The 25,309-nt window shown below is 41.5% G+C and overlaps 1 protein-coding gene across 7 annotated transcripts in view; it reads left to right on the forward strand.

Moving 5' to 3' along the window:
• Positions 1 to 25,309, forward strand: part of AADACL3 (arylacetamide deacetylase like 3) — a 166,428-nt gene that overhangs the window by 27,410 nt on the left and 113,709 nt on the right. For 2 of the 7 annotated variants that reach the window (XM_025285632.3, XM_006063642.4), the window contains one exon: positions 17,278 to 17,303. The exons of the other annotated variants lie outside the window; for them this stretch is intronic. The gene's annotated coding sequence lies outside the window, so the exon portion shown is untranslated. The remainder of the gene's footprint in view (positions 1 to 17,277; positions 17,304 to 25,309) is intronic. 7 annotated transcript variants of the gene reach the window in all.

The following is a 25,309-nucleotide window of genomic DNA, read 5'->3' on the forward strand; positions in this document are numbered from 1 at the left end:
TTTCCCAGGCAAGAATACTGGAGTGAGTTGCCATTTCCTTCTCCAGGGGATCTGCTCAACCCAGGGATCAAACCTGTGTCTCCTGCATTGGCAGGTGGATTCTTTACCTCTGAATCACCAGGATAGTTAGTGCTCAAAGAAACTCTAACTTCTCATTTTTTTCTTATGGCTGAGTAATTTTCCACTGTGTGTGTGTGTGTGTGTGTGTGTGTGTGTATCAATTCTTTATGCATTCATCTGCTGAGGAAGCTTTTATTCTTTTTGGGGGAGCTTTGATTCTTATTTTCCATTTTATTGTTTATTTTTGACAATGAAGGTATTTTCTCACAGAATTTTGAACGTCTTCACTTTGTGGCAAAATTATTTAGAATTTAAGATTTTAGTAATTTATATTACATTATATAAATATAGGCTGCATTTTGGTTTGAGGGATTTTAAACTTGACAGATTGTATTATTTTAAGAGAGATTTAAATGCCTCATCTCACAGTATCTATAGATTATACCTGAAAACAATGTTTATTTAAAAATAAATCTTAAAAAAACTTTGTTTTTGGTCTGTTTAGGACTCAGTATGAAGAACATACAATGCAAACAAATATAAATGAGAAGAGGTATTTCAACAGGAGGCTTCACTAGCTTATTGTTTCATTAATGGCTTTGAATGAAATGCTTGGTTCTTACTTAAATGAGAAAGTGAATGAGACTCAGGTATCTACAAGGATGAAAATTAGATTCTGATTGAAGCTTCTGCTGCCAGACAACACTGTCTCCTCTAGCATGGATGAGCAGCACTGTCAAGCAGGTGAAATTAAGAATGTACAGAACTGGGTTTCCCACCACGGAGGAGTGTACATTTGATTGATTATTTACAAGTTGTATACTTGATGGTGGTGGTAGGGGTAGGGGTCATACTTGCCTCTTGATCACAAGCAAGTCTCTAGAATCATTCAGCAGCTTTTCTGGCAGACTTAGCCTGTGTCTCAGGGTCACTGACTTTCTCCTGAAGTCATAATTGGTGGCCCTTAACTTCTCATCATATATGATGCATGGGGTGTGTCTCTTTTCTTCTCAGGCTCCTTCTCAATTTCTGTGAAAGATAATGAGATCGTGGCCACTGACTGCCACTTGGGGTGTGTGAGAATGATGCATGGGGTGGCATGGAATCCCATCTTGAGGAGATGGGGTTGGTGGAGGCCGCTGATACCCCTGTTTGCACATGCTGCAGGCAGTTGATCCATCAAAAGGAAGGCAGCTGTGATCAGCAATGGCAGAGTCTCACTATGGAGAGAGTAGAGGATTCCAGAGAAGAAAAGTGTCAGCTGGTGCTGAGTCAGTAGGAATTGATGCTGTAGGTGGCAAATGGCAGAGCAGGAAAAAGAAAAGCAAGATAATGCAAGCCTGAACAGGGAGTAATTGGAGTGAGAAGAGTCCTGTTGGCTGTAACAATCTCAGATATTTGCATGTACAGCACGTTTCTGGTTAGAAAAGAAGGTCTTTATTCTGAAATGTCTTCATCAGTTAAAGTCAAGGAGATGAGCTCAGCAGGGACGCAGTGAACACAAGTCCTCTCCTCTTCACTGATGGGGTGTCAGGACTTGTCTGCAGAACTCAAAGTTACCTTCTGCAACAGCTTTTCCTGGCTCTCAGCCTACACATGCTCCTCTGTCTCTCAAGTTCCTGCAGTCCATCAGCTTAGCAGGCGTTGATGATTGATGGTGGGAGCAGTCTCAAATTGTTTTCCAAGTTTTTACTCTGTTAGATCAAAGATTATGCTTTATATTTCCCCTGTACCCCCGTTTATCTGTCATATAGTTGGTGTGTTGCTGGCTAAAATCTTGTCTTCCTCTGCCCAATGAAGCTGAATGAAAAATGTGGAGACAGAGTTTGGAGGAAATAGAAAGGGCTTTAATTCTCAGCCAACGGAGAGGGGAACACAGTAGGCTCCTGCCTCAAAACTTGTGCCTGCCCCCCCACCACCCCGCCACCTTGAGGAGCCTCAGTTCAGTTCAGTTCAGTCGCTCAGTTGTGTCTGACTCTTTGCAATGCCATGAACCACAGCACGCCAGACCTCCCTGTCCATCACCAACTCCCGCAGTTCACCCAAACTCATGGCCATTGAGTCGGTGATGCCATCCAACCATCTCATCCTTTGTCGTCCCCTTCTCCTCCTGTCCCCAATCCCTCTCAGCATCAGGATCTTTTCAAATGAGTCAGCTCTTCACATCAGGTGGCCAAAGTATTGGAATTTCAGCTTCAACATCAGCCCTTCCAATAAATACTTAGGGGCTTATATAAGGTAAGGGCTCACAATCAGAAGTTGGTGATGAGGAACAAAATGCTTACAGGTCTAAGAAAACATATACCTGCTTAGTCTTCTCTTTATCTTCTTTGTTCTCAGGAAAGGGATAGAAAAAACTCATTTGTTGAGTTCCTTTAATGGACCAGAACCTTGTGGTCCAGAGTCAACGATAAGAAAGTAAAAGAGAGAGAAAGAGGCTGATATTCCTTGGTTTACGCAGAAAACCAATAAAGCCCTTGCCACGGGGCTTGCACTGCTTCACATAGGCACAGGGGGCCCTCTCGCGAGGGTCTTGCAAGCCCGGGCAAAAAGTGACTTCAGAGAGCTTCTGTGCTCCAAAGAATTAGCCTGAGAGAGAGAGAAAGAAAGAGAGAGAAAAAGAAAGAAAGACACTGGGACCCAAGCTCGAATGGAACAAGGGTGTTTTATTCAACATAGTGTGGGTATATATACTGTCTTACAAGGTAGCTTTGTTCAGCAAAGATAAAGATCAAAAGTCCAGACTTAAAATTATCAAGGAAACATAAGGCAATCCATATCAAAGAGAGAGGGTTGTAAATAATCACTTTTACCATATGGTTCATAAAAGGAAGAGGGTCGTAAATAGTTACTTATCACCGTATGGAAAAACTAACAAAGGAAATGCATGCATTCCTCAGCCCCACTGCAGTTTGCCACTCCTTTTAATTCCTGAATATTCAGGAATTAATAAGGAACAGAGGATTCATGACAGATCCAGAATAGCCACAGGAAGCCTCCTGTTAAATGATTCCTGACAATTGCCCCTATTTTATTATATTTGTAAAAAGGGTCCTGACCAATTGAATTTGCCAACCTTATAGAAAGGCAATGATAAACAGCAAATATAATTACCAAGATAATCATCAAAGTTACAGTTCCAGACCCGATGCTGTGGGAAATACTTTGAAACCATCCTCATGGTCTAGCCCAGATAATTGATCAGCTAGTTGTTCAGCTAAAGTTTCCAAATTAGTGGAAGAGGGCAGACGTTTAGAAAAGGTTTCAAAGATTTCCTTTTGCAGTAATTGTACATTCAGAGAGGAATTATCATGTATGTTTTGTAAATGAAATTTGATTTGTTCCCAGTTGTAGGCACTATGATTGAAATGAACAGGAGTAACCCAAAATTCAGTAGAATTCCAATCACATTTTAGTATCACTTGTTTTTGCAAATCTATTAATTGATCTCCAACCCATTTGATGGCTCTTTTTAGTTCCTGTATTTCCTCTTGAATATCCTCATCTTCCTGAGGCTGAGTAGCCCATATATTATGAGCATCTTCAGTCCAATTTTGGATAAAATTATGTGTTTGAATCGAGGTATATAAAGCAGCACCGGCGACAGCAGCAGTGGTGCAAATAGCTATTAACCCCAAATGCCAAGAATCAGCCATCCAATGAATTGTTTAGATTGTTGGAGCAGCTTAATAAATAATCTGGAAGCAAGTCCAGCCATGGGACCTTCTTCCCAGGGTCGTTGGAGATTTATTGGTAACCACAAATTATGTTGAGATCGAAGAATCAAAAGCGAATAATTTCTTAAAGAAATAGAGGAGTTAAGACAAGTATATAGTTTGCAATTAATACAAGTTACAGAACGTAAAGTCTTATTAAATTGTAAATTTCCCATGGCTATAACAAAAGGAAGTGGGACACAGGCCTGTATAAAATATGATTGATTATAGCGAAAGAAATAGTTACTATGACTATGACTGGTCCCTGTGAAATGTCTGGTCCAAGTCCCAAGTTCTTCAGTGCTCCCAGCAAGTTTCAAAATGTCCCATTGTTCAGGCCCACTCTGTTTATCAAGGACGATCCTAGGACGAGGTGGGGCTAATCCACCGTCAAGCCACCCAAGAAGTCCTTTGTCATGGTAATGCTCCATCCTAGTGTCAGTGACCTCCCATGTCCCTTGAGTAGCATAGTCACACACACAGTGCTGTTAATATCATCTGAGCAGTTAGATAACCACATACCATGGGGTCCCCAATCAACAATTGTATGATTAGCCACAAACATTAATTTTCCTGATTTGGCTTGACATTTGTCCCAATGAACAGGAGTATATGTAAAGTTCTTATAAGTAAACCCTTTGTATAATGTTTTTTGTTTTTTCCCTAACTCTTTCCCTAAAGTCTCAGTAGTATAAACGTGGTTCACAGACAAAGAAAGGACAGTAAATAATCCAATCAACTTCCGAAAGTCCTTTTTGGGAGGCAGGGCAAAAGCCCAAGTTTGTCGGCTAACGTTTATGCATAATTCTGCTGGGCCCATGCACAAAGGAAGGACTTCATAACCTAGAGAAATATTAATTAGCTTTCCTTCTTCTTCAGGGTGTAAGGGCCCTTTAATGCTCCAGGGAGAAGGCATATGTATAGAGTCATTGGTTGAAACGATTGGTCCTCTCTCCATCCATTCGACCACCTGTAGTAGAGGGGTGTTGGATATGTAAGCTCAGTAAGTATGATTAGTTAGAGCTCGAATGGAGGAGGCACAGGCAAGCAGACAGTATGCCAGGAGAATGTATTCAGGACTCCGAGGCATTTCCTGTTGAGAGACCAAACTTTCAGCTCGATTAGTAAGGGTTTTTATTTGTCCCCGCATGGAGAGATCATAAGGTTGATGTCGCCAAGGGTGGTGCTTCCTGGAGATCTTTAGAGCTGCCATGGCCCGTATTGGAATTTCTTCCTCCTGGGGTTTTTGTTGTTTTGTCTCTATTTTGAAGGCCTGGGGCCCCCTTGGGTTGAATCTCCTGAAGAGGAAGCCATGATTCATTGGATACATCTGGGGAAACACAAGCATACTCCTTTCCCTGTAAGATTAGTTTCCCAGATTTCCATTGTTTCATTAACCCGTCTTGGTACCAAATGGGCAGAGGAAGAGAAGTATCCTTCAATTTCTCGAAATGCTTTTCTGCTCTTGTTAAGATATCTCCCTGTGGTACGTTAAAAAAATTAAAACAAATAAAGCTGTATTAACAATAGTTACAGGTATAGAAAATATCTAATGTTGGAATCTAGTAAAGTCTGTTTTAGATAAGGAAGACTGTAGTGTTCCTGTGTATTCCCCCTTTAAAAAATTTTTTTATTTGCAACTTTAGTGTGTGATGTGCTCGTTTGACTATTCCTTGTGCCTGTGGATTATAAGGAATACCTGTAATATGTTTAATAGAAAAATATTGTAAAAATTGTTTAAAGTGTCTAGAAATATAGGCAGGGCCATTGTCTGTTTTTATAGAACTAGGAGTTCCCATTACAGCAAAACGTACAGCTAATAAGTGAGTTATAACATGCTGTGTAGCCTCACTGTGAAGAGGTGTGGCCCAAATAAAAGAAGAATTAGTGTCGATACGGACATGCAAGAAAGAAAATGGAGAAAATTCAGGACAATGAGTTACATCCATTTGCCATAGTTCATTAAGTTGCAAGCTGCGAGGATTAACACCTTGTGCAATGGGTTGAAGGTGTAGGCGTCTACAAGTAGAGCAATTACTAATAATTTCTTTAGTCTGGCGGTATGGGATTTTCCATAGCTGGTATAGGGAGCCAGCAGTGTTATGCAACAGAGCATGCTGTTCCTCCGGAGTAGCAAAGGAAATCAGTTTATCAGCCTGCTCATTACCATGAGTCATGGGGCCGGGAAGGCAAGAATGTGCTCAAATATGTGTAATATAAGTGAGAGAATTGCAGTTTCTAACAACAGATTGTAGTTCGAAAAAGAGTTGTTGGATAATAGGTTGATTGGAGTTTATGGTGGAGATTTATATATTTTTTAATACAAAAACTGAATATATAGAGTCAGAGACTATATTAATGGGGTAAGGATGTAAGCAAATAACTTTAATAAGAGCGTATAATTCATTTTGTTGAGCAGAATGAAATTTAGTATAAAAGACTTTATATTCCTTAAGGGACCAGAATGAAGCTTTGGCGTTTTTCAGTCAGTTCACTTCTGTCACTCAGTCATGTCCGACTCTTTGTGACCACATGAATCGCAGCATGCCAGGCCTCCCTGTCCATCACCAACTCCCAGAGTTTACTCAAACTCATGTCCATCGAGTCGGTGATCCCATCCAGCCACCTCATCCTCTGCCGTCCCCTTCTTCTCCTGCCCCCAATCCCTCCCAGCATCAGGGTATTTTCCAATGAGTCAACTCTTCACATGAGGTGGCCCAAGTATTGGAGTTTCAACTTTAGCATCATTCCTTCCAATGAACACCCAGGACTGATCTCTTTTAGAATGGACTGGTTGGATCTCCTTGCAGTCCAAGGGACTCTCAAGAGTCTTCTTCAACACCACAGTTCAAAAGCATCAATTCTTTGGCACTCAGCTTTCTTCACAGTCCAACTCTCACATCCATACATGACCACTGGAAAAACCATAGCCTTGACTAGATGGACCTTTGTTGGCAAAGTAATGTATCTGCTTTTTAATATGCTGTCTAGGTTGGTCATAACTCTCCTTCCAAGGAGTAAGTGTCTTTTAATTTTATGGCTGCAATGACCATCTGCAGTGATTTTGGAGCCCACCAAAATAAAGTCTGACACTGCTTCCACTATTTCCCCATCTATTTCCCATGAAGTGATGGGACCAGATGCCATGATCTTAGTTTTCTGAATGTTGAGCTTTAGGCCAACTTTTTTACTCTCCTCTTTCACTTTCATCAAGAGGCGTTTTAGTTCCTCTTCACTTTCTGTCATAAGGGTGGTGTCATCTGCATATCTGAGGTTATTGATATTTCTCCCAGCAATCTTGATTCCAGCTTGTGCTTCTTCCAGCCCAGCGTTTCTTATGATGTACTCTGCCTTAGCCGCCCGTAATTTCTCTTTCGTGAGGGGCTACTGCTCTGTCTAAATAGGCTCGTCATTCTTCCAAGTTATTTTAATAATTGTATTGTTTGTTAAATGAGCAGTGGCCCCTAGGAAAAATGTGGAATGTATATCTGAGTTTGCCATTGCATAAGTAAGTCACTTCCTATTAGATTAAGGGGTGTATCTATCACATAAGGTCTTAATGTTGCAGGTTGGCCTTCTGGTCCCTCACATGGATAAATTTGAGTACTCTGATAAACCTCTTGTACTTTGGTTTGAGAAATCCCTGGAATTTGGCAAGAAATGTTTTGTACAGGCCAGGATTTGGGCCATAAATGTTTGGAAATAATAGTAATATCAGATACAGTGTCAAGGACACCAGAAAATCTTTTACCATTAATTTTGATGTTTATAGTCGGTCAGGCAAATTCAGATACTAATGATGTCCAAAAGGACTGTTTTTGATCTGTACTGCTGAATCTGCCCATCCGTACATCATTAGAGGAGTTAATAGAAATGTAAGATAAAAGAAATAATTGAGCAACTTTATCCCCCTTTTTGAATTGCCATAAAATCTGAGATGACATCATAATAGGAATTTCTCTTTTATAATCTGAATCAATTACTCCAGGGTGAGCAGTAATTCCTTTAGAAGTTAAACTAGATTGGCCAAGTAAAAGACCAAAGGTTTGTGGGGGCAGGGGTCCAAAAAGTCCGGTAGGTATTCTAGAGGGGACTGCTTGAGGGTAAAGGAGAAAGTAATTTAGGGCTGGTATATCAATGGCAGCACTGCCAGATGTTGAGGGTTTGAGGGAAAAGATGAAATTTGCCCCTGGATTTTGTTGAAGGGGACCTGTGGGGTCCCCTGCTTGGAGTTTCCCAGAATAGGTTTCCTTTCAATGTCAAATTTAGATTTACAATCTTTGGCCTAATACATTCCTCTATGGCAGTGAGGGCAGATTTTTGGAGGTTTTTTTTTGTTAGCTTTCTTAGAGCAGTCCCTTTTAAAATGGTTCTTATCTCCACATGTAAAGCATCCTTCATTTCCCTTTCTTAAGGCAGCAACCATTGTTTCAGCTAGCATTTGCATCTTTTGAGTTTCTGATCCTAGATTGTGACAAGCCTTCAAATAATCAATAATAGTCCCTGTTTCATGAATTGGAGCTATAGCCTTTGACATTCCTGATTTGCATTTTCATAAGCAAGTAATTTCTCTAGTTGCCTTTTGGCTTCTTCTCCAATTACAGTACAGGAAATAGCAGTTTCTAAGCTAGCTAAAAAATCAGCATACGTTTCATTAGGTCTTTGCAATATTTTAGTGTGGCTACCTGTAGGCTTCGCTTGAGGAGTAATTCGATCCCAACCTTCAAGGGCCACTGTTTTTAATTGTTCGTGCAACAAAGGAGGGCACTGTATTTGAGCTTCTATAGCATCAAATTGTCCTGTACCAGTTAGCATCTCAAAAGTAATTTGATTTTGGGGAGCGCCAGCTCGAGCATTTCTGTTAGCATGATCTCTGGCTATATCATGAAACCACATTATCCATTGAAGATATTCTCCTGGTTTAAGGAGAGCTTTTATTGAAGTTCGCCAATCATGGGGAATAAAATTTCCAATACAGGATGTTATAGAATTTAGAAGTACTTTGGTAAAAAGTGAATGTGCGCCGTACATAGTTATAGCTTTTTTAATTTGTTGCATGTGATAAAAGTTAATACCCTCATATTGAGGTATTATATGCCCTTGAACGTCAGGATTTCTAAAAACTGGAAAGGTGGAGAAACCATCGGCTTCAGAGACTTGTGATTGCAAAGCCAGCAATTCAGAGAGCCTCTGTCATGAAGGAGAGTGAGTAGGTAGCACATTCTTACAATTAAGAGTATGTGGTAAAAACTTATTATTGTTATTCAGAAAGGTGTTGTCGGTTTTAATGTCAAAGGGTGTCTTAGGGGAGTTGTTGCCAGAGTCATTAGGTTCTAGCAAGGGAGAGACTTTGGGATTTGTGCCCACTGGCAGGGGAGGAGCACTTGGAGCAACTGGGGCAGGGCTTGTAGGAAAATTCTGGAATATTTTATGTTGTTCTAATGGGGCCTTCTGTAAGATTTCATCATCTAAATCATATTCATGTAATAAGTGTTCTGCCTGTTGCCGAATATCAGGAGGGCTAGACTTACCTTGAAATGTCAGAATCACAGCTTTAATGAGAGCCCATAGGGGCCAGAAATCTATTGGAATATTTTTTCCCTGTCTGGTGGCTCGTTTAACATTCTCTTTCACCCAGTGCCAAATTTCTAAATCAAAACTAGCTTCATCAGGGAACCAAGGGTTACATTCAACCACTGTCTGAAGGCAAGCCTCTATTCGCTGGCGCGAAACTGAAAGTCCCTGAACTTTAAATACGTGATGAAGTAAAATAGAAAAGTGATGGGGCTTTCCAGCCGTTTGACCCATGTCTTAATACTTACCGACCTCAATAGGTCCTTAAGTCACTCTGTCCGAATCTGCCACGTGTACCAGGCCTGTTCTGGGCGCCACTTGTTGAGGTCCTTTAATGGACCGGAACCTGGTGGTCTGGAGTTGACTATAAGAAAGTAAAAGAGAGAGAGAAAGAGGCTGATATTCCTTGGTTTACGCAGAAAACCAATAAAGCCCTTGCCACGGGGCTTGCAATGCTTCACGTAGGCACAGGGCGCCCTCTCACGAGGGTCTTGCAAGCCCGGGCAAAAAGTGAGCTCAGAGAGCTTCTGTGCTCCAAAGAATTAGCCTGAGAGAGAGAGAAAGAAAGAGAGAGAAAAAGAAAGAAAAACACGGGGACCCAAGCTCGGATGGAACAAGGGTGTTTTATTCAACATAGTGTGGGTATATATACTGTCTTACAAGGTAGCTTTGTTCAGCAAAGATAAAGATCAAAAGTCCAGACTTACAAATTATCAAGGAAACATAAGGAAATCCATATCAAAGGAAAAGTGTTGTAAATAATCACTTTTACCATATGGTTCATAAAAAGGAAGAAGGTCGTAAATAGTTACTTATCACCGTATGGAAAAACTAACGAAGGAAATGCATGCATTCCTCAGCCCCAGGAGTGGTTTGCCACTCCTCTTAATTCCTGAATATTCAGGAATTAATAAGGAACAGAAGATTCATGACAGATCCAAAATAGCACACAGGAAGCCTCCTGTTAAGTGCTTCCTGACACTCATTCTTTTTTAAAAATTCTTTTTCACTGCAACAGGTGCACAAAAATACATTCTAAATGAAACTGGAGAATGCAGAGGGTTTTGAACTTGGAGGCAGATGACCTGGACTTTAATTCAGTTTTATACTTGTCAACTGTCTCATCTCTATGCAGAGAATACTGAGATCTGCTTTGCCTGCTTCACTGGATTAATGTAATAATTCATAAAAAATGCTGTTGGTTTGCAAACTGGTACCTGTACATGAAGGGCAAGGAGAGACTGAAGAAAGGGACAGAGCACTCCAGATAGGCAGGTGATGTTTTTAATAAGCAAGGGAACTTACTTGTAAGGCTTGCCTTGGGGGAGGCCACTAAATGAGTAGATCTCGGTACCTGCTCACCAGAATCTTAAAAAGTTTTACATATAGCTGGGTTTGTTACCCAGTCCAAGCTCACTCTCCTTGCCACATGATGGGCCAATAAATCTGAGAGATGAGGGGTTGAGGCAAGGAAGAACCTTTATTCAGGGAGCCATCTGACTGAGAAGATGGCAGGCTAGCACCTCAAAATAACCATCTTATTGGGGTCTGGATGCCAGGTTCCTTTGTAGAGTCAGAGAGAAAGAAGCAACTAAAGTCATAAGGCAGAATAGAGAGGGAGAGACAGTGGGGAAGAAAAGTGAAAGGGTCTTCAGTCTTGAAAAACATCTCCAAGAAAATGGCCAGCCTTTGGAAGGGGTGTGTTAATCTCTTCTCTCAGCAGGGAGCTTTCTGGGAGCAAAGGAGGAAACAGACAGAACAGGCTCCATCTTGAAAGCAGGACTCCATCTTGGGCTGGACTGTGGAGTTTGAGCTATATGCCCAGTATCTATGGAAACAACATACCAACTGCAAAACCAGACCCCTGGATGGAAGAGCCCCAGGGCTTGCACCTAGACTCTCCATTGCCTGAAAGAATACCCTAATTGTCTGTGTAATCGAATAGAATCATAAATTCTATTCTGCTTATTGGGGTATGACCACAGGCCTATTGATAATTGTCCACTGTTAACACCTAGGCCTAAGGCATATGATCACAGGTTAGCTTTGATTATATCTTTCTTTTCCTTTGTTCAGACCAGTTTCAGGGAATTTGGGGAGGTAGATTTGGGCCTGTACACTTAGGGTATATAAGGTTTTCACAAAAACTGGTTGGGGTCCTTGGCTAAGAGGAGACTCTGCCTTGGGCCTGCCAGTGTAATAAACTGGACTCCACTATCTGCATTGTCCTTCTGAGTGAGTTTGTTTCCTGGAACATGTGGCTATAACAGGAGAAATATCAATAAGCTCAGATATGCCAATGACACCATACTTATGGCAGAAAGGGAAGAGGAACTAAAGAGCCTCTTCATGAAGGTGAAAGAGGAGAGTGAAAAAGTTGGCTTAAAGCTCAACATTCAAAAGATGAAGATCATGGCATCCAGTCCCATCATTTCATGGAAAATAGATAGGGAAACAATGGAAACAGTGACAGCCTTTATTTTCTTGGGTTCCAAAATCACTGCGGATGGTCACAGCAGCCATGAAATTAAAAGATGCTTGCTCCTTGGAAGAAAAGCTATGACAAACCTAGACAGAATACTAAAAAGCAGAGACATTGCTGACAAGGATCCATCTAGTCAAAGCTATAGTTTTTCCTGTAGTCATGTATGGATGTGAGAATTGGACCATAAAGAAGGCCAAGTGCCGAAGAATTGATGCTTTTGAACTGTGGTGTTGGAGAAGACTCTTGAGAATCTCTTGGATTGCAAGAAGATCAAACCAGTCAATCTTAAAGGAAATCAACCCTGAATATTAATTGGAAGGACTGCAACAAAGGTCCGTCTAGTCAAGGCGATGGTTTTTCCTGTGGTCATGTATGGATGTGAGAGTTGGACTGTGAAGAAGGCTGAGCGCCGAAGAATTGATGCTTTTGAACTGTGGTGTTGGAGAAGACTCTTGAGAGTCCCTTGGACTGCAAGGAGATCCAACCAGTCCATTCTGAAGGAGATCAGCCCTGGGATTTCTTTGGAAGGAATAATGCTAAAGCTGAAACTCCAGTACTTTGGCCACCTCATGTGCAGAGTTGACTCATTGGAAAAGACTCTGATGCTGGGAGGGATTGAGGGCAGGAGGAGAAAGGGACGACAGAGGATGAGATGGCTGGATGGCATCACTGACTCGATGGATGTGAGTCTCAGTGAACTCTGGGAGTTGGTGATGGACAGGGAGGCCTGGTGTGCTGCGATTCATGGGGTCGCAAAGAGTCGGACACGACTGAGCGACTGATCTGATCTGATCTGATGCTGAAGCTGAAGCTTTGGCCACCTGATGCGAAGAGCTGACTCACTTGAAAAGGCCCTGATGTTGGGAAAGATTGAAGGCAGAAGGAGAAGGGGATGACAGAGGATGAGATGGTTGGATGACATCACCAACTCAATGGCCATGAGTTTGAGCAAACTCTGGGAGCTCGTGAAGGACAGGTAAGCCTGGCATATTGCAGTCCAGGGTGGTCAAAAAGAATCGACACAACAGAGCTACTGAACAGCAACAATCTTTTCTATTCACAAGTGGGCAGGGACAGATTATCTGTCTATGAGCTGAACAAAGGCACTTCAGTTTACAGTCAGGCAGAAGGATAGGGTCCTCTGAGGCAAGTTATTAAGTATGATTATAATAACAAAAGCAATGACCATCACGTCAAAGAAACAGTTTCCAACATGGAGTCAGAATTGGCTTCCTCTCTACAAGAGGTTCCATTACATATACTCTCCAGATGATCTCAACAATGCCTTAGTCCCTCAAGGCTTTGTCTTTGAAAATGGTTCTTAAGCAGAAGTGTATGGAGTGTACGCTCTAAGGACAGGGGCATTGAATAAGAATCCTGATTGCCTGGGTCCAACTCTAGGGTCAGCCTGAGGTCACATCCTCTCAACAAACTTCTCCAACAAATGTGAATCTCCTTTTGTGAGCTTGTGTACTGAATCTAAGCTCGTTCTGCTCACTGCACAACAGGGCAATAATTGGGAGGTGAGGTTTGTGGCAAGAAAGAGCAGCTATTCAGAAAACTGAGCTTCTGAAAAGATGGTGGATAGGTGTCCTAAAGCAGTGGTCCCCAACCTTTTGGGCACCAGGGACCAATTTTGTAGAAGACAATTTATCCACGAACTGGGGGTGGGGGGGATGGTTTCAAGATGATTTAAGCACATTACATTTATTGTGCACTTTATTTCTAAGCTAATGAATGCTGCCACTGATCTGACAGGAGGTACCAGTCCACTGCCTGGAGGTTGGGGACCCCTGTCCTAGAGTACCATCCATTGGGGTCTGGATGCCAGTATCTTTTATAGAACACAGAGGTGGAGGAGGTGAGGAAGTCAAATAAAAAGGCCATGAGTCTGGCAGAATATCTCCTGGCTTAGTTAGCATTGGGAATTGGATGTGTTAATTTCTTCTTCTCTGTAGCCATTCACAGGTGGGCAGGGTCAGAAAGTCTCCCTGTGACCTGAACAAAGACATTTTAGTTTAACATTCAGGCAGAGGGGCAGGGCTCCTTGAGGCAGGTTGTTATATATGCTTAAAGCTATAGACTCACATGCTAGCAAAGTAATGCTCAAAATTCTCCAAGAGAGGCTTCAACAGTAGGTAAACCAAGAACTTCCAGATGTTCACGCTGGATTTAGAAAAGGCAGAGGAACCAGAGATAAATTGCCATCATCCGTTGGATCATAGAAAAAGCAAGAGAGTTCCAGAAAAGCATCTACTTCTGCTTTATTGACTATACCAAAGCCTTTGTGTGGATCAGAACAAACTGTGGAAAATTCTTCAGGAGACAGGAATTCCAGACCACCTTACCTGCCTCCTGAGAAATCTGTATGCAGGTCAAGAAGCAATAGTTAGAACTGGACATGGAACAACGGACTGGTTCCAAATTGGGAAAGGAGTACATCAAGGCTGTATATTGTCACCCTGCTTATTTAACTTATATGCAGAATACATCATGAGAAATGCCAGGCTGGATGAAGCACAAGCTGGAATCAAGATTGCAGGAGAAATATGAATAGCCTCAGATATGCAGATAACACCACCCTTATGATACAAAGCGAAGAGGAAGTAAGAGCCTCTTGATGAAAGTGAAAATGAGAGTGAAAAAGCTGGCTTAAAACTCAACATTCAGAAAATGAAGATCATGGCATCTGGTCCCAACACTTCATGGCAAATAGATGAGGAAACAATGGAAACCATGACAGACTTTATTGTTTTGGGCTTCAAAATCACTGCAGATGGTGACTGCAGCCATGAAATTAAAAGATGTTTGCTCCTTGGAAGAAAAGCTATAACCAACCTAGACAGAATATCAAAAAGCAGAGACATTACCTTACTGACAAAGGTCCATCTAGTCAAAAGTATAGTTTTTCCTGTAGTCTTGTATGGATGTGAGAGTGGACCATAAAAAGGCTGAGTGCCAAAGAATTTATGCTTTTGAACTGTGGTATTGGAGAAGACTGTTGAGAGTCCCTTGGACTGCAAGGAGATCCAACCAGTCCATCCTAAAGGAAATCAGTCGTGAATATTCATTGGAAGGACTGATGCTGAAGCTGAAGCTCCAATACTTTGGCCACCTGATGGGAAGACGTGACTCATTAGAAAAGGCCCTGATGTTGGGAAAGATTGAAGGCAGGAGGAGAAGGGGACGTCAGAGGACGAGATGGTTGGATGGCATCACCAACTCAATGGACATGAATTTGAGCAACTCTGGGAGATGGTGAAGGAAGGGAAGCCTGGCGTGCTGCAGTCCATGGGGTCACAGAGTCGACATGACTGAGTGACTGAACAACAACTAAGCTATAGATAGCATCCTTTCAGTGATTATAGTAACAAAAGCAATGGGGAGAAAAGCTTAAAATGAGAGAAACAGGTGTAACTTGGAGTCAGATTCTCTTCTTCCTTGTTACACTTGGAACTAATACAGAGACATACTCTACCCATCCTTTAGGGGTTTTTTTGTTGTTTTTTTTTTTTTTTTTTTCAGCTGTCACCTTCACTGTAAGAACTTTCTGGTTCTTTAGACAGATCTAGACTTGGGGAAGTGACTGGCCTGAAGCCTGGACTTACCTTTGCCTGTCACACCCTGTCCTGTGAATGAGTTATTTGCAAAGGCTCAACTGTTTCCCTAAATTCAGCTTTTTATTGTGGACGCTTAAGAGGTGTACGCTGCTGAGGTGGTACAATCTTGGTCTGTGTTGTTTATAGGGAGCAGGCAGGCTATGTTTCTTGTTTATTTATTTATTTATTTGGCAAATTGTGTCAAATGTTAAAGAATCAGAAATCAATTTTTGGCAAATTGTGTCAAATGTTAAAGAATCAGAAATCAATTTTTAAAGAAGACTTACAGTCCAGTGAGGGAAACAGAACACAAGCAAGTAGACAAGTATATGATTACAAATTGTGATAAGTGCCAAGAAGGAAACTAACAGAGAGGATATGGTTGGAGGGAGGTATCCTCTGTTAGCAGGGACCTGAGGGAGAAACATGCCAGCCATGCAGAGAGCTGTGATAAGAACATTGTGGGCTGAGAGAGCAGAATGTAGGAAGGCCCAGAGGCTAAGTAAATTTTCTAAATGAAGAACTGAAAGGTGGCTGGCAGGACTGGAGTCTAGTGCAGAGAAGCAGAAAGAGAATGCCCCAAGTGAGTTGGGAGGGTGGACTAGGGTCAGGTCACAAGTGACTGAAAACCGTAGAGTGTGTAGTTCTAAATCACCTCATTGTCTGAGTCCGAGACATTCTCTGTCTCAAAGCCAAACTCAGAACATTGCCTTTGATGCTCACACTTTCATACTCATTAAAACCTGGGAGATATTCTCCTCTTGTTAATGATTTCAAACTCGCTCTGTTTGCTGCATGAGAGGTCGATGAATCCAAGATATGAAGTGTTGAGGCAAGGAATACGACTTTATTCAGAAAGCCTGCTGATGGAGAACATGGTAGACTAATGTCTCAAGTTAACCATCTTGTGGGTTCTGGATGCCAGGTTCTTTCATAGAGCCAGAGGGAGAAAAGCAATAAGGAAATAAAGTCAGAAGGCACAATAGAGAGGGAGAGGCAGTGAGGAAGTAAAGTAAAAAGGGGTGTTCAGTCTTGCTGAACATCTCTGGGAAGGGCCAGCCTTTAGAAGGGGTGTGTTAATCTCTTTTCAACAGGTGGGCAGGGTCAGATTATCTCCCTGTGAGCTAAACAAAGGCACTTGAGTTTAATAGTCGGGCAGAGGGGCCGGGTTCTCTGAGGCAGGCTATTATATATTATTGTAATTTAAAAAGCAATAAAAAGCAAATCAAAGAAATAGCTCCAACATGGAGTCAGAATTGGCTTCTCCCTACAACACTCTCTCGCCTCACCTTGACCACCCCATCCCATATCCAACCTGTCAGCACCTCCTGCTGATTCCATCTGTAAATAACTTTCCAAATCCATCCACTTCCCTTCACCTCCACTGTCACCACTCTGGATCACACTGCCTCTCTTCCCTGATCCCCTGTAGAAGCTTTATAGCCTCTCCAGTGCTGGTAAACTGGCTCTGGAGGGTGGACAGGTAGGGAAGTCCTGATTTGTAGTATTTGCAGGTTTATTTGGTATAAATATTCACACCATGGCTTCCTTCAGCCTACCAACCTGAGGCCACTACATGTGGCTTTGGGAAAATTATGGACACAGTCAACTTTCTTGAGCCAGAGCAAACCAGCAGCTGCATGCCACCATGTAGGCATACCTGCTCCCTTCTTACAGCATTCCCCTCCATTGTCCATACAGCAACCAAAGTTCTTTTTTTCTTTTCAATTAAGTATAGTTGATTTATAATGTTGTGTTAGTTTCATGCATATGACATATATACTATATATATAAAAAATATATATATATAATAAATTCTTTTTCATATTCTTTTCCATTATAGGTTATTATAAGATTCTGTGCCATACAGTAAGTAGATCCTTATTGTTTATCTGTTTTATATATAGTAGTGTGTATCTGTCAAACCCAAACTTTAAATTTGTCCTTAACCCTCCCCACAACTTTTCCTTTTGTTAACCACGTTTGTTCTCTATGTTTGTGAGTCTAGTTTTTTTAATAAATAAGTTCATTTGTAAAATTATTTTTAGATTCCACATATAAGTGAGATCATATAATAGTTGACTTTGACTTCCTTCACTTAATATGGTAATCTCTAGGTCTGTCCATGTTGCTGCAAATGGCATTATTTCATTCGATTTATGACTGAGTAATATTCCCTTGTGTATATATACCACATCTTTATCTGTTCATCTATCATTGGACATTAGGTTGCTTCCATGTCTTGGCTGTTGTAAATGGTGCTGCTACAAACATTGGAGTAAACGTATCATTTCGAATTATGATTTTCTCCAGATATCTGCCCAAAAGTGGGGTTGCTGGATCATATGGTAACTCTGTTTTTAAAGAAATATCCATACAGTTCTCCATAGTGACTGTACCAAGTTACATGCCCACCAACAATGCAAGAGGGTTCCCTTTTCTCCACACCGTCTCCAGCATGTTATTTGTAGACTTTTTCATCATTGCCTTTCTGACCATTATGAGATGACACCTAATTGTAACCAGAGTATTCTTTTTAAAGCACGGATCTGGTCATATCCCTCCCTTCTCAATGCCTTTCCCTTGTGTGTTTTTTAAAAAACTTGTTTATTCGATGCACAGGCTCTCCATTGCTGTGCGTGCGTGGGCTTTCTCTAGTTGCAGCAAGTGGGGGCTACTCTCTAGTTGCGGTGTGCCAGCTTCTCCTTGTGGTGGCTTTTCTTGTTGAGGAGCACAGATTCTAGGGCACGTGGGTTTCAGTAGTTGCAGCATGGGCTCAGAAGTTGTGGTGCATGGCCTTAGTTGCTCTGTGGCATGTGGGATCTTAGTTCCCAGACCAGGGACTGAACTCATGTCCCCTGTATTAGCAGGCATATTTTTAACCACTGGACCACCAGGGAAGTCCCCTCCCATTATGTTTTGACTTTATCCAGACTTAGGCAGTTTCCCTGAAAGAAGAGCCCAGACTTGGTCCTGGGTTCATGTCAAGAATTTTGAACCTAATTCTTATAGGTACACAAACACATCTTTGAGCCGGCCAAACTTTTTTATTTAGTTGGCTGCACCAGTTCTTAGTTGCCCCATGTGGGATGTAGTCCCATGACCAGGGATTGAACCCAGGTCCCCTGCACTGGGAGTGCAGAGTCCTAGCCACTGGACCACCACGAAAGTCCCGAGCTAGCTAAACTTTTAAATCATTTTACAAGTATCCCATTGACTCCACCCAACTTGTATGTAAATTTATCTCACTTTCTCAGTCCTGTAACTGCCCAAGGATGAGAATGTAGTTAGTTCATACTTGCAAACACCCTCTGGCCTATGATATATGTGCCAGTGATATTTGTCCATAATGAATCATTATGGACCTCATGAGTCTGATACAGTGAAAATTAAAGCAAAAAGTGCCAGGACTGGCCTCATGTGTCTCTATTTTGCTAGCATATCTTTCAGTGCTCCACATATGGTAGGTACTCAATAGATGTTATTCCTCTTTTTCCTTCCTAGACACAGTGCTTACTTTCTTGAAGGCTCCAGGCTTAAGCTAATGTACTCTCTGCCCTGGGAAGTGCTATGGGCAGGAAGCATGCATGGTTCAGAGGTGGGGCATGACTCGAGAGGAGGCAGTGGGTGTCCATATAGTGTTTCCCCAGGACAGGCTGAACAGGCCAGGGACAGCAGGTGTTACCTTCTCCTCTTGAATTAGAAAAGTAGAGTAAGTTCAATTATAGGCTAATTAATAGCTACTAATGTTTGGACCTGTGCATTACAGTTTACATAATATATCCCTATAATTTTTCTCATTTAGTTTTTGCAGTAGTCCTATGAGGTCACCCGTTTTATAAGAGAGGAAATTGAAACTCATTAAAATGATTTATGAAGATCAAATCACTGGTGTTGGAACAAAGACTCCTGGCTTTCAGACATTCAATATAATGTTCCTTGTACTGTACCGTATTTGATTTCGAGAGAGGTTTCTCCTGCTTCTTAGGTTTGCTGTGTTGATAGTACATTGCTGGAAATCTTGAACCAGATCTGCCAAACACATTTGATTTCTCAGAGAGTTTTGTTTCCCTTTGGTTGTAAGAATGCCAAACTTGTGAGTGTAAATTAATTCTCTGTACCCTTGGGGGATTGAGCCTTCCAAGTGATTTGTAGCAACACATTTTTACAGATGGTGCTGGTAAAACAACCTCTTTAGCTCTTTGCAACTTTCAGAGGACTCAGGAAAGTCCTAATGCTATGGCAAGTAGCAGTTGAATGATACACAACATTCTTTAAGCTAAAAAGTATCTTGTTAGATACACTAGAGAAGGCTTCAGCTGTAATTGCTTAAATTCCTTTCATAATGAGAACATTTTATTACTCCACTGAAATGTGTGCCAAGAAATTCTGTACTTAAAAATTACTAAGTAAACCAAATCACTTTGACACAGAATAACTTCCAAAAAGAGAATGACCATGGTTCAATATACAGACTTAAATAAACTAATCCCTAAAACTCAAAATGAATCCCAGGCTTTATTTCATTTTTACTATGTGTGTGTTAGTTGCTCAGTCATACCTGACTCTTTGAGACCCAATGGACTATAGCCCTCCTGGCTCCTCTGTCATTGAGATTTTCCTAGCAAGAATAGTAGAGTGGGTAGTCATTCCCTTTACCAGGGGATCTTCTGCACCTAGAAACTGAACCTGGGTCTCCTGCATTGCAAGCAGATTCTTTACTGTCTGAGCCACCAGGGAAGCCCATTTATATCATAAACATAAAATCAATGTAGATTTGGGAATTAAAATTTAAACAGAAGAATATATACATGACTATAAGAAAACAGACACAAATGTTATATGATCTTTGAATTGGAGGACTTCCTAAGTATAAGTGAAGAAATTGTAAAGAATAGATTTACATAGATAGAAAATTTTAAAATTCTATATATCCAAAAACATAATAAACAAAATTAAGAGGCAAATGATGTACTGGGAAAAATACTTCCACCTGGGGAATCAAAGTATATTATTCTTAATATAAAAAATAGGCAAAAAATAAAATAGGCAAAAGTTCACAAAGAAAGAGATACAACTAATCAATAAATATGTTCAGAATCATTCAACCTCATGAAAAGTCAAAGAAGTGCACATTATATCTATAGTGAATACTTTTTTTACCTGCTCAGACTGGCAAGAGGGCATTTTCAGTTTTATATTTTGTGAAAATTTTGTGGAGATAAATAATGTAGCGATGTGCATTAAGAGCCATAAAATTTCTTATTTCCCTGAAGTTAACAAGAAACTTGCTGGACCTATATGAAGAACATCAACATTTTTTAATGTATTTATTTTTACTGTGGGACATATCATATTTCTGCCTGGACAGACTTAGCCTTATAAATGCATATACCAATTTTCCCCAAATTTTTAAGTTTAATGTAATTCCAGTGAAAACCTATATTAGTATTTTATTTTGGGAGGTCGATGGGAATTGACAAACTGATTTTAATTTTTCTTTTATGTTCTGAGTAAAACATTTTCTTGGGACACAGAAAATTTTGTTGTGGAAGAATAAATAGGAAAGTAAGCCAAGAAGATTTTAAATATGAACATTAAATAGGAAAGATGCCTGCAGGGGGATATTAATACATGTTATGAAGCCAAGAAATCTAAAAGCAGGATGGTGCAAGAAAAGATAGCCATATAGATCCAACAGAATAGATTGACCACATGCAAACCCTAATATATGTGGGAATTTTGCATGTGGGAACAAGGTAGAAAAATATGATTATTCAAAAGCTGTTGCTGAGTCAATTGAGAAACTGTATGGGGAAAAAAGTAACAACAGATTTTTACTTAGTAGCATATGGAACATAAACCCCAAATGAAATTAGTTAATAAAGAGAAATAGTACTGTAAAAAACTAGAACATAAAGATATAGGAGCATGAGCTGGGATTCTTGGTGTCCCCACTGGCATAAGCTTCAGTGTGATGCAGGGAGGACCAAGGAAGCAGAGGCAGCTGGTGCCAGAGCCAGAAAAGAGAGGAAGAAAATAAAGATGAATGCCTATTTCATTTTCTAGTGAAAAAGGCCTTTTTAAGTAAACAAAAACTTTAACGGGAAAGATTGATAAAGCTGATTACACAATAGTTTAAAACTACCACAAGTTAAATTAGTAAGTAAATAACTATTTACTACAGAATAAAAGACAAAGTTAAAATCCTTAAAAAAGAAAAAAACCTAAAGAGCCATGACCATCCTCAGGTTTCGTAACTCACTAGAATGACTACAGAACTCAGGGAATCACTATAATTATAATTAAACTTTTATTGTAGTAAAAGGACAAAAGAAAAACACTAAAATCAACAGAAGGAAGAAACAAGTCAGGGCAGAGTCTGGGAGGGGTCCAAGCATGAGGCTTCTGATTTTCCTTCCCCCCCTGAGTCATGGATGGCATTGCTTCCTGGTCACGATATGTGACAACAGTCACAGAATACTGCCAATCAGGAAAGCTCACCAGAGCTTTTGGCGTCCGGAGTTTTTAGTGGAGCTTGATCACATATTGTCCACAGGGCTGACTCTGTTTTCATCCACTCCAGGGGCTCAGACTAATGCTTTTAGTCTCTAATTCCTACAGCATGGCTCAAAGCTCCTATCATAATCACATCATTAGACTGTCCTCCAGGAAAACAAAGACACTCTTGACTGTAAGGGCCCTTCCTGGGGCCCGGAGATCACCTGCTGCTGCTACTGCTGCTAAGTCGCTACAGTCGTGTCCGACTCTGTGCAACCCCATGGACTGCAGCCTACCAGGCTCCCCCGTCCCTGGGATTCTCCAGGCAAGAACACTGGAGTGGGTTGCCATTTCCTTCTCCAATGCATGAAAGTGGAAAGTGAAAGTGAAGTCGCTCAGTCATATCTGACTCTTTGCGACCCCATGGACTGCAGCCCACCAGGCTCCTCCGTCCATGGGATTTTCCGGGCAACAGTGCTGGAGTAGGGTGCCATTGCCTTCTCCGGAGATCACCTACCAGCTGCCAAGCACAAAATTGAGGTGCCAGTGGATTCCAGTCCTGGTGAGGGCCCTCTTCCGACCTTGCAGATATCCACCTTCTTCCTGTGTCCTCATGTGCTGCGGAGAGAGAGTGTGTCTCCGCTAATAAGAACACTAATCCTGTTGGAACAAGGCTCCATCCATATGATCTCATTTAACCTTAATTACTTCTTTACTCCAAATATAGCCACAATGGGGGTGAGGGCTTCAACACAAGAATTTTGAGGGGATACAATTCAGTCCACAGCATATATTAATAAATAGCTCAGTTATTTAGTGAGTTCTAGAACTTTAGTGTTTGCTCTGCCTTGGCCATTTCCAGCTTCCCGTGTTATATCTTTTAATTAGTATCTCTAGTAAGCATGGCTCTGTTCTCTTGTCAATTTCTGGATCCATCAGAATAGGGGCATTTGATGTCATTACCCAAAAGATTCAGCCTTGCTTCCTATCCTGTGGTATCAGAGTGCCAGAAATGACCATGAGTACCCATGAAGCTTGGAGTCTTAGCAGTCCCCACAGACTTCATTTGCTGTGTCTTCCCACAACCCTGGAAAATTCCATGGACAGAGGAGCCTGGCGGGCTACACTCCATGGGGTCTCAAAGGGTCAGATATGACTAAGTGACTGAACACATGCCCCACCCCCCATCCTGCTTTGGTGGTCCAGCCTACAGGTGGAACCTCAGTATTCATGTTCAGCATTCCAGTCTTCACCCTAGGGATGAACCTAGGCTAGTTGATGAGGGTTCTGTTTATTTAGTGTTTCCCCATCTCCCATAGGAAATGGCAACCCACTCCAGTGTTCTTGCCTGGAGAATCCCATGACAGAGGGACTTGGTGGGCTACAGTCTATGGGGTTGTAAAGAGTTGGACATGACTAAGCAACTAACACACACACACATCTCCCATAGGAGTACTGGATGCTCTCCCAGAAAAGAGCACACCTATCATCAGAATTTCCCTGTATTTCCTTCTTTTGTCTGCCAGGTTAGAAATAATAATAATAAAAAAACATGTGATCTATGCCTATATTTGCCACTTTCTGCGGACACTGTATCAGTTACTCAGATGGCTTTATGTGTGCCAACCTCTGCAGAGGCGACTCTTTGCTGTCATCCCTCATTCGGTCCCTGTGTCATTGAATGCCTGCACATTTTAACACCTACTCCATTTCATGGCCCTAAAATCTCCCAAACATTAAATTATAACTTTTGAAAACTACTAAGTAGTTTGAAGAGTCCTGCCTATCCCTCCCGGTGCATCCACGGCCTCTCAGCCTATCTCTGCTTGCACCCCATCTTTCACCCCATTCCCATGTTGAGTCTCAGTGGCATCATCTACTTATTCAGCATTTGGTGATAAAAAAGGTGAAAGGTTAGTGATCAAATTGGCTACATCAAAATATCCTATTTTGTTGCAGTGCACCCATTTTTGCTTACTCACCGATTTTTCTACTAGGTCTCCAAAGTGATTTTTGTACAAAAAGAAGAGAAAATGCCACAAGGTAATTTATGGGGCTTAACAGGGACTAAAAAGCAACTGAAAGAAAAGAAGTGAAAGTGTTAGTCTCTCAGTTGTGCCTGATTCTTTGCCATCCCTTGGACTGTAGCCCACCAGGCATCTCTGTCCATGGGATTCTCCTGGCAAGAAGACTGGAGTGGGTAGCCATTCCCTTCTCCAGGGCATCTTTCCCAACCCCATGGATCCAACTTAGGTCTCCTGCATTGCAGGCAGATTCTTTACCATCTCAGCCACCAGAGAAGCCCCCCAGTAGCAACTAGATCATAATAATAACAATTACCACACACAGGTAATATCATAATTAGACACAAGGCAAGAAAATGAAAGGTAAAGTCATCAAAAATTTTTGTGTGTTAGTTTTCTAAGACTACCATAACCGATTACCGCAAACTGGGATGCTTGAACAACAGAAATTACTGTCTCAGAGTTCTGGAAACTGGAAGTCTTAGAACAAGATGTCAGCAGACTTAGTTTCTGTTGAGCCTCTCTTCCTGGTTTGCAGGTGGCCACCTTCTCACTGTATCCTCACATGGCCTTTCCTCTGTGTGCAGAGAGAGCCTCTGGTGTCTCTTCCTCTTCGTGTAGGACACCAGTCCTATAGGATTAGGTCCCTACCCTTTAACCTTAATTACCTCATTAGAGGCCCCATTTCCAAATACAGTCACACTGAGGGTTAGGGCTTCAACATTTGAATTTGGGGAGACACAACTCAGTCTATATAACTCTGGTTCTAACTGTAATTTTCTAATAAAGACCTAGCTATCTTGGGCTCAGTGGTGCATTACCTTACTTATTTCTCATATAGCCCATTCTACCATGAGGGTCAGAGATTCTCAAAGGTTAGGTGGTGTCCTCAGGCCACCTGCAAGTAAGTGCTTGGCCAGGATCAAAACTCCAAACTTCATCTAACATCAAAATAGTTTATGGTCCTGAATGCTCCTTTTATGCCATGCATCCTGAGACCATGGATTCCTGTCAGTCGAGGACAGCATGTAGGGTAATACATTTGAAAGCAATTTGCGAACTGTGAAATACTTTATTCAGAAAGCAAGTACTGGCAAAAATAATCTTTTTAACAGCCAACCTTCTTCCTGGGGAGAAAGCTCAACTGAGTTTGGTTCTCTAAAGATAGATGAATTGGCACTTGCAGCTGAGGTCCAATGAAGGGCAGTATTTCTCTGTGCTGGTAGGAGGCCCCAGCAGGGTGCAAAGCCCAGAGGACAGGGTGAGGTTTCTCTTCTGTTGCACTTCTAACAATTGCTGCCCCAGGATGCTGAAAGCACCCTTTATGACCCAGCATCTTAAGAAGGTAAA

Source organism: Bubalus bubalis, chromosome 5 (assembly GCF_019923935.1).
Source record: "Bubalus bubalis isolate 160015118507 breed Murrah chromosome 5, NDDB_SH_1, whole genome shotgun sequence".
In the NCBI taxonomy this organism is placed as follows: domain Eukaryota; kingdom Metazoa; phylum Chordata; class Mammalia; order Artiodactyla; family Bovidae; genus Bubalus; species Bubalus bubalis.